Raw genomic sequence first — 9,445 nt, forward strand, 5'->3', positions numbered from 1 at the left:
CTAGGACCTGAACTCTTTAACATTTTTAGCAATGACTTGAAGGAGATGATGGATGGCAGTCTTACCAAGTTTGCAGGTGACACCAAATTGTGAGGACCACTCTCTATGCTCAAGGACAAGACTGCAATTCAGAGATACCCAGGCAGGCTGGAGGAAGGGGCCAAAAAGAACCTTGTGAAATACATCAGGGACAAATATTATACCCTGCACTGGGGAATAAAGAGCCCCTTGCAGCACTACATCTGGGGCCTGAGTGCTGGGGGAGCAGCTCTATGGAGAAGTGCCTGGGGGACCTGGTGGACAGCAGTCTGGGCAGGAGCCAGTGGTGTGCCCTGGCAGCACTGATGGCCAACAACTTCATCGGCTATTATGAACAGGACAGTAACCAATAGATGGGGGGAAGTGCTTATCCCTCAAAATTCAACACTCATTAGATGATGTCTAGAATACCGCATTACTTTTTGGTCTCCCATTGGAAAAAAGATGTCTATCTGCTAGAGCAATTTCAGCAGAGGACCACCAAGATGGTCAGAGTCTGGAGCACTTGCCCTGTGAGAACAGGCTGAGGGAGTGGGACTTGTTCAGACTGGGGAAGAGATGGTTTGGGGAGATTTAACAGTAACCTTCCATTACCCATGAGGAGCTTATTGAGAAAACAAAGCCAGACTCTTCTCAGTGATATGTGGCAGGACAAAAATAGACAAAGCCATAAGTTGAGACAAGAGTGGGTTTGTTTATATACAAGAAACTCTTTCACTATGAGGACAGCCCAGTAGTGGATGAGGTTGCCCAGAGAGGCTGTCAAGTCAAGATTTTCAAGACTGGATAAAGCCCTGAGCAACCTTTGTCTGACCTTATAGCTGACAGGGGCATCCAACCTGAATTTGCCTGTGATTTCATAAGACTTACTACTCATATAGAGCTAATATTTGTTTAAAGGTGCTACACCTGGATTAGTAGATAACTGGCCACAGACAAATGTGACAGTGCTCAATTCTTGCTGAGCTCCCAGGACTCCATAGCTGCCATGCCTCTGCACACAGCACATAGAGAAGCAGCACAGGCTTGCCAGGAGGAGGAGGAGGCTGCTGTGTCTTAACAGGGCAATAATGGGTGCAGTCGCTTCGAGGAGTTTACTGATGCTTTCTAGTCTTTCTCATGAAGTAAGGTAGCTCTTCTCCCCTCAAAGATAAATACTTAAATAGTACTGTTTGGCTTTCCCATCCCACATAACAACGGGGAAATACACAGTGAGTGCACCTAGTGTCTATGAATGTCAGTAAATACTGTGAATATTGTTGAAAGGATTAATGTGACATATGTGGAAAGTGTAATAATCTAATTCATTTGGCATTCTAAATATTGAATTTGTTGCCTTTTTAGTAAATTAATTGTACAGATTTGTCACTGTAGCCACAATGGAAAACTTATGTGGACTCATGGTGCAAAGTTTTCAAGAGGTGAGAGTCATCCCTGGGTTGTGACCAAGATGGATTAATCAGTTGTAATTCTGGGTGAATTTTAAAATAGTCAGATAGGAGTATCAAAGAGACATTAAAAAGCAGCTAATATTTATTCCAGTCCTCTTCTTTACTATTTGCCTCATGAATGATTACTCCAAAATGGAGCTGTATTGCAGCTAGTGATGTCAGGGAAAGAACAGTGGAGTGACCAAAGCTTCCCAGCCCTGTATTGTGCACAAGGCACTGAGGAAAGCAATAAGGATCAAACAGAAGACATGGAGTGAGTGAATACTGATGTAGGGTAGGGGAGCAGGGGAGAAAAAAAGGAGGCTGGCAATGTAGAAAATAGCATGACAGATTCACGGTTTTCTTCAGCTGAAGATATTTTCAGAAATGAGATCTATCTGCTGGAATTGAGTATAAAGTAAATCATAAAAATTCCATCAATATCTAATCATCCATTCTCCAGAACACCTTTACTTACCCATTTCTGGCTAGTACATCTTTTGTACATTTAATTTCTTAGGTGTTGATTTCAGGTATTGGTACATATTAAGTACCAGAGTATTCTGACAATGATGTTTGATAATAAGTAAAGCACTGCAGAGCTGCAACTAGGAGAGAAAAGCTATTGCAGCATACTGCAACTGAAAACTTGTTTTCATCAGGTGAACTGTAGCTATATTTCCTGAGTAGATACGTGGTCATGAATTTCACTAAAAACTTCTCCTTTTTCTCCTGCTTAATGAAAATATTTTTATGCTGTAGTCATCACAGTAGAGGACCTCCCATCCATTAAATGGGTTAGTTGAATCTTGCAGATGTTACAGGATAAAACTAACAAACAAACCCCCCCCCCAAAAAACCCTCCCCACAAAACAACTATTTTCTCCTTTGCTAAATAATTCAGGTGATCCAGTTAGGTCTAGCTTTGTGCAAAAACTCCTGACTTTTCATTGAGAAGGCTTTCTCAGACTATATACTCTGCCTGTGAGCCATGTGACCTTTGGCTTATCTGAAACATCTCTGGAAAATGTGTAGTAGAGACCTTAGTTTTCTCCTGATCAGCACAAGAATGGAAAGAGATACTGAGAGTTTCTTTTTGCCTTTGCTTCTGTTTGTTCTCTTAGTTACCATCTGTAGCTCCATGGTGCTGACAGCCCAGTTCAGAGAGACCTGTGGTTGCAATGGCTTCACCTGGAGAGTATGTGTGAAGAGGGAGAAAATGGTACCTCATAGAGGAGAGAATAATAGATTATGGGAATGAAGAGCATAGAAAATTGAGTTTATCTCCTCTAGGTTCAGTACCCAGGGTATCTTTGGGAAAGCTAATGAGAATTACCTCTGGGGTCAGATGCTTTACCTTGGCTTGTTAAGGTGGAAGAATTATTACAAATACCAAGCAGCAGAATGCTCAAAGAGTGGCAAACCTGGAATGTGTGGCAGGAGCAGGTGTCACCTTCTTACGAGATAGGACATCAATACAGCTCAAAAGTTTTCAACATCCTTTAAAGAGCATAGTCACTAGATGTGTACACAGCATTCCAGTTCCGTCTCACTAACACTAAGGTAAAAATTTCATTTTTCTCCTTACCTGCTTGCATGTACAAGTGTCAGACTCTCTTTAGTGCACTAAGGGGCTGTTCTCAGCAAAGAGGCTGTTTTGTTGTGCCATCCCACCACAGTGCTTTGTATCATGTCAGGCTTTATTGATCTGTGTGGATATATGTTTCTAGATCAGTGGACATCTGCCACAATAATAGCAGAACATTCCTTAATTGCCAGTGCTGAAAGGACTTGCATTCTTCCCTGAAGAGATCTTGAGGAACAAATCTTGAAAGAATATGTGTGACAATTTCCAAGGAGGTGCCATTTCTCTCATTTGCACAGCTAAGCTGCCAGCTGTTCTAGGTACAACTCCAACCACACACAAGCTGTTGTTGAGTTTGGTTTGTTTTTTTTTTTTTTAAACTGCAGATAAAATTTGATTCAAAGTGCCAAATAGAACACCTACACGGATGTCCAAAAGTTCTTTATGTACCTAGGCAAAAATCTGTCTTTGGATCCCTGTATGGCTTAATGGCATGTCTTTTCTCCAAGTTAATTAAGAAGTATATATAAATATACTTGAGGTCTGTTAGGAATCAACAGAGCTGTAAAAAATCCCAATAAGGAGTTTTGTCTCATAGCCTTAGCAATTGCATAATTATGTAATTGTTATGTTTCTTTGTTTAGCATGTGCACTGCGGTGTCATTAATCAGTACAGCGATACTAAAATGGCTGTGATTTCCACCAGCGTGATAAGACATGTTGGCTGCTACATTCATAGGGATAAATTGGTTATTTCACAAAGTCTCAAAGGGTGAAGTCTTGGCGGTTTTATTTTAACATTTGTCACATGATCTCACTGCATGACATCGCAAATCTCCCATCTCTGCTTTGTTGGCCTATATGCATGAATAATTTTCCCAGTGCTTGTTTGTAGCTGAGCGGGAGAAAGAGAGAATTACCACTGCACAATCTCTTGTTGTCGGCGATCAGCATTCCGACGGTCTGAGCTGGCTTACAACAGTGTAAAGACATCAGTGGCATGTGTTATAATATATTGAGCATTGTACTCTTGAAGAACGCACGAAAGAAAGAACATTGTTCTACTAGGGAGCAATTCATCGGGTTTTTCCCAGAGACTCTTGGGTCAAGTTTTTATAGGCCTATTTGATTTTCAAATTCTTTTTCCCCCTTTTTCCTCTCAGTGAGCCATAGTGTCCAAACTTGTCTACATTTACTTCCCATGTTTTGTGCATGGTAGATGTCCTTTAAAAAGAGTATCTCAAATAAGTCTTTTTTCTTGTTTTGTTGGCTCTTATTCTGTGTTTTCATGAACTCTGGCCCTGGCCATGGCAACTGCAAGAAAAATGTTAACATTGATTGACAGGATTAAGAAAGCCTCCATGCCTATCCGCATTTCAAACACTTTGGGAACAATGGTGTTTGGTGTGATTGAATTAATGAGATATCGTGGACTGTCAAAAGAGCACACATACTTTACATAAACCTGATTATCTTTGCATGGCAGAAATGAAAAAAAGGAGGGAATAGAGGTTTGGCTTTCACTCATACCTCCAAAGGAGCCATCAAAGTGTGTGCCCTGGCTCAGAGAGTGATGTGCCTGCTCAACTGGCCTGCCCTCCCTTTCTCTCCACATACTGCCTGGCTCTGCTTAGCATACATCAGCCATGGGCTTTAACAAGTCTATTCAGGCGACTGGGCCCAAAACAACACTCTTTTCACAACTCAGCACCTCTGTGCTGATTTTTTTTTTCCTAGGGATCTATTGTTTAATTTGAACTAAGCATACATTTCAACAATTAGACCTGAACTGGCTCCTACCACCCTAGCTTAACCCCAAAGAGTGACATCAGTCATGATACAACATACATTTTGAGAGGTGAGCCACAGCTGGTGCTCACTTTTAGCAGTAGAATTACCGGAGAGAGAAGAATGTTTCGTAGGGAACCTCTTCCCACTTAAGTCTTTATATATTTCTATCCTCTGGGAAATGTTCCAGCAGGCACAATATTATGGTGAATAAATACAATTCATTGAAGTAGTGTTGTATTTTAACATAAGCTATTTTTTTTCACAAGAAGACACCATGGATTAAGAGGCTCTGAAATGAAATGTAATCCAAAAGCTGAAAGGATTCTACCTACCTACATACCTGTCTGTCTATCTGTCTACTTACCTGTATTACAGCCTCTCTAATCATTTTACATGGTCCTTATTTCCACAGATGAACACTGCTTCCTCAAATGTATGCAGCACTGGCTTACTGAAAATCACAAGCTTCATCGAGGTGGCATTTGGTTAACTGTGTAGTTTATATCAGGCCTTTCAAACTTTTTGAAACAAGTAGTCACTTTTTTATTTAATTAAACTCTTTACATTTAAGAATCTAGCTGATTTTTTTTTTTTTACTCCAAGCATGGCTCATATGCATTTTTTTCTTCTAAAAATAATTTTCTCTCTTTTGTGTACTAAACCCAGTTGGACAAAATGCAGAAAATGTTATTTATCCAAAAGTCTGTTAAGGAAGGCATGTCTGACAATATTTCTAGCATAACTGGAGTAAAGAGATACTGGGAAATCCTAAAAAAAATGTACGTATGAGAATGTCCTGTCTGTTTCTACAGATGTATGAAGCATGAATAATTTAAATAAAGTTTAAATAAGTGGTCAAACTAGTTTGATGCTAGTTCACTTGCACCTACTCAAGCCTCTAGTCCTCCCAGGCTCCTCCTATCATTACATTTCTTCTCACCCGGTAGGAAAATGTAGCTGTTATGTAAACATGAAATATAATATTCAATGCTTTTTTAGGTTCTTTAATTTACTTATGTCATATTTTAGGTCTTAATAAGTAAGCAAGATATATTCTTTGTCTGTGTAACTTCAGTGTTAAAGGTGCTGAGCTGAAAATTATGAGATTTAGTGGCCAGATACAGTATTTCTGCCTTTCCCACTTTATGGAGTTCTTCCCTAAAATCTTGTAGCACTCCCACAAGCTTTGGTGATTCTATGTTGTGATAAATGATTAATTTTCACTAAGGATTTTGAAAAACACTGTAAGCATACAGAAGTATAAAATCACTGAGTGGCACGTGTTGAGTGTTGCTTTGTAAATCATTAAATAATTTATGGCAAAACTCATTTTAACGCGTGTGCATATTTTCTGAGGCCATGGATTAGTGACAGGCCTATCATAACAGATTAATGATTCAGATCAAAGAAAAGGCATAGAGCACTGCACTGTGAAGTCACAAAACAAAATAAAATAATTCCCCCCAAAGCTTAACCAGTAGATGTCTCTGTTTCACAAACCCTGTCATGGTATCAGCTGCCATATCCTCCCGGTTACATCTCCTGCATCCTTCTTATTAGTATAAATTCACCTTTACATAAAAATAACAAACTGATGTGAGGAAGGTGGTATTTTGAAGCCTGTATGAAGTTGTCTGAATACTCAAGATGTTTGAAATTCATATGTGCACATAATAAGTAGTAGAGATTGAGACAGCTAGAGAGTTGGAGACCGTCTAATAACTGACCCAACATAATCAGACTGCTTTGCACTACATGACAGGGTCTTGGTGTTACCATCATTTGCCCTTTTTATCAACTGAGCACAACCAGAATTTATGGGAAGTATATACAGCAATATGTAGGGATGCCACCACAGCTTACTCAATCTTATGCTTCTTGGGTTTTTTTCCCTCCTTCTTGTTATCTACACTCTGGCTAACATGGCTTCCCCTCAGTGCCTTAAACACTCATCTGCTCCTTCTGAACTCTTTCTCCTCCAGTCCTATGACACAGAGTGAAAGCAAGGGGAGATGCAGTGCTCCACTGAAGGAGAGCAGCTTTCCTTTTCCAGTCTTAAGAACTTGTGTGCCCAAAAAAGAAAACCTGTGCAAAAAGAAGCTGGACAGAGAGGTGTCCTTGGGAGAGGGAGAAGAGGGAAGGAAGACTAAGTGTGATGACATAACCCTGCAGTTTCTTCACATCCTTGAGCTGCTGCCAACCTGCAGTGCCTTCTGCAGAACACCTTGCTCTGCACAGCATGAAGTGGCTTCACCTTCCACAACGTGCCACTGGCCTCCTTTCTCTCCCAGGGAGAGCAAGAAATGGCAGTATTGCCTGTTTCTCCTGCTGAGAGCTCTGCCAATGAGTTAAAAAATGTTTTCAAGCAGTTCTTTAAATTCACAGGGGCAATTACGTGTCTATGAGAACAGCAACATAAAAGAAGAGAGCATGAAAGATGGCAACAGTCATTTCGCTTTTGCGAACACAGGTATTGCTGATCTTTATGCAGACTTCAGAACGTCTTCCCTACTCACTTAGGAGTAAACATTCACCCTACCCTGTAATTTACTTTCAAATTTTTGAATGAATATTACTTGCTTTTCCTTCTCACTTTTAGCAAATTTGCAGTGAAATTACGCTTTTCATTTATTAAAACTATTATAACTTGAATTGTTAACACCTTTATTACTGATATAAACAAAACACAGGCCTTTTCCTCATCAAATAAGTAATTTCAATTTGGGTAAAGCCTGAGGTTGAGGATTCATAACTGCTTTAAGCTAACCAGAGTGTGGTCTGCTGTCAAAGTAGGCAATTCCAGTCTACCCTCTGCCTTGTCTCACGATGCTTTTCTGCCACTTCTGTTGTGTCAGCACTACACTACCACACATGCATGCCCATGGTGAGCTACATTGTTTCCCCCACCTGCTTCTCCCCCGCTAATGTCAGCACAGAGGAACACCTGGCTGGGGGTTGGATGGAGGTGGGATTTCCAGCTTTTAATTGCATGTTTTAGTTAGATGAGCCTAATGCAATTGTGGAAACCCAAATCAAGAGAAGATGTCTTTCAATGTTGCAGAGGTGTATGTTTAAGGATGTGTAATTAACAGCTATAGCTGCTGTCATTCTATCCAAGCAGAAACCTTTTCATTTTTTCTGGCTTAAAAAAGCAGAGAATAATTTCCATTTTGGGTGCCTCAGTGCATCTGGTGTTATTATAGATACTTTTTCCAATACATAGGCAAAATTTTAATAAAAACATGAGTAGAAAGCCAAACTACACAGTTTCTAGACTAGCTGAAAATTATTATTATTATGTACAACAAATTTGTGTAATAGACCACATAAGAAGGATTGTCAAGTAGCTAGGAAAGCAAGTAACAGAAAGATGCAGAAAATGTGAGAGAAATAATGAAGACAAACACCTTCTACCAAGTTTGTTGTGTCTGCCTTTGTTTCATCTTGGTCCCATTTTGAATCTTGCACAACAAATGAATTCCTTTATCCTGATTCACTATCATGTGCATGCAACCTTCCAGAAACCAGCAACTTACCAGCTCATCAACCCTCAGCCCTGACTCAGGCCTCCTTCTGGTGTAACTCAGTCAAATTCCTCTTGCAACTTGCATGTAGCTTACTGTGCATTCAGAGCAGGAAGGATTTCTGCCAGTAGACCAGCCTGTGACAACTGTGCAGGCTTCTTCCATGTGTATCATACCTGACAGTCTTGAAGTTCCCTCTGTCTTCTTTCATGAGTAAGAAATACTTCTTTCCCGTATCCTGACATATATTTCTAACATATTCTCCCATGTGTGAGTTTAGTTAAGGCCTAACTACAGGAAAGAGTTGAATTCATGGTAAGCTTACATTTATTGAGTGATCCCGCTGCCTTTGCTTTCAAGTAGATGTGCCGGAATCTTGTATTAATACTCAGGTGGCTGAGTAAAGGCTACTGCCAATGAGTTTGAACTGCCACCAGCAAACACCAGCAGATGCCGAGTAATGCTTTAAAGCATATTAATTAAAACATGATGACTAACATATCATCACTAGCATCACTTATTTTCCTAATCCTTGCAGACCCTTTAAGCCCCATCTCCAGTAATATCCTGACCCAACAGCAGTTCAGCAACAAAAATCCCATTTACCTCAGGGCACTCACAGTTTCATTAGGAAAAGGCAGAGAGCACACCTAACAGCATGGTCTTCCTGCCACTTCCCCATTTTTCCAATTACTAAATCAGTTAGTACAGAGTTAATATTATGGATGAACAGAATTTGTTAGATTTTAAAAATTTTTGCAATGGAACTATAAATGGGCCAGTACAAAGGCCACAAGTACTCTACTGTCAAAGATGTTTAGTGTCCTCATCCCTGAGAAATGTGACTTAAAACTCAGAAGAGAAATTTAGAAGACTGAAAATTAAATTGGAACACATCATACTTCTTTCCCTTAAATAATGAACATATATCTGCATATTCCAGGTGGTCTTTTCTAGCTATATCTTCCTAATGAATTTCCACATTTTCAATTTTTGATCAGACTTTGTAATAAAATTTTAAAAATAAGGTAATTTTGTGTTAAACCTTACTGACTTTACGAAGATCTGCACTAAAA

The sequence above is a fragment of the Strix uralensis genome, chromosome 1 (genome assembly GCF_047716275.1).
Source record: "Strix uralensis isolate ZFMK-TIS-50842 chromosome 1, bStrUra1, whole genome shotgun sequence".
NCBI classification, from domain to species: Eukaryota; Metazoa; Chordata; class Aves; order Strigiformes; family Strigidae; genus Strix; species Strix uralensis.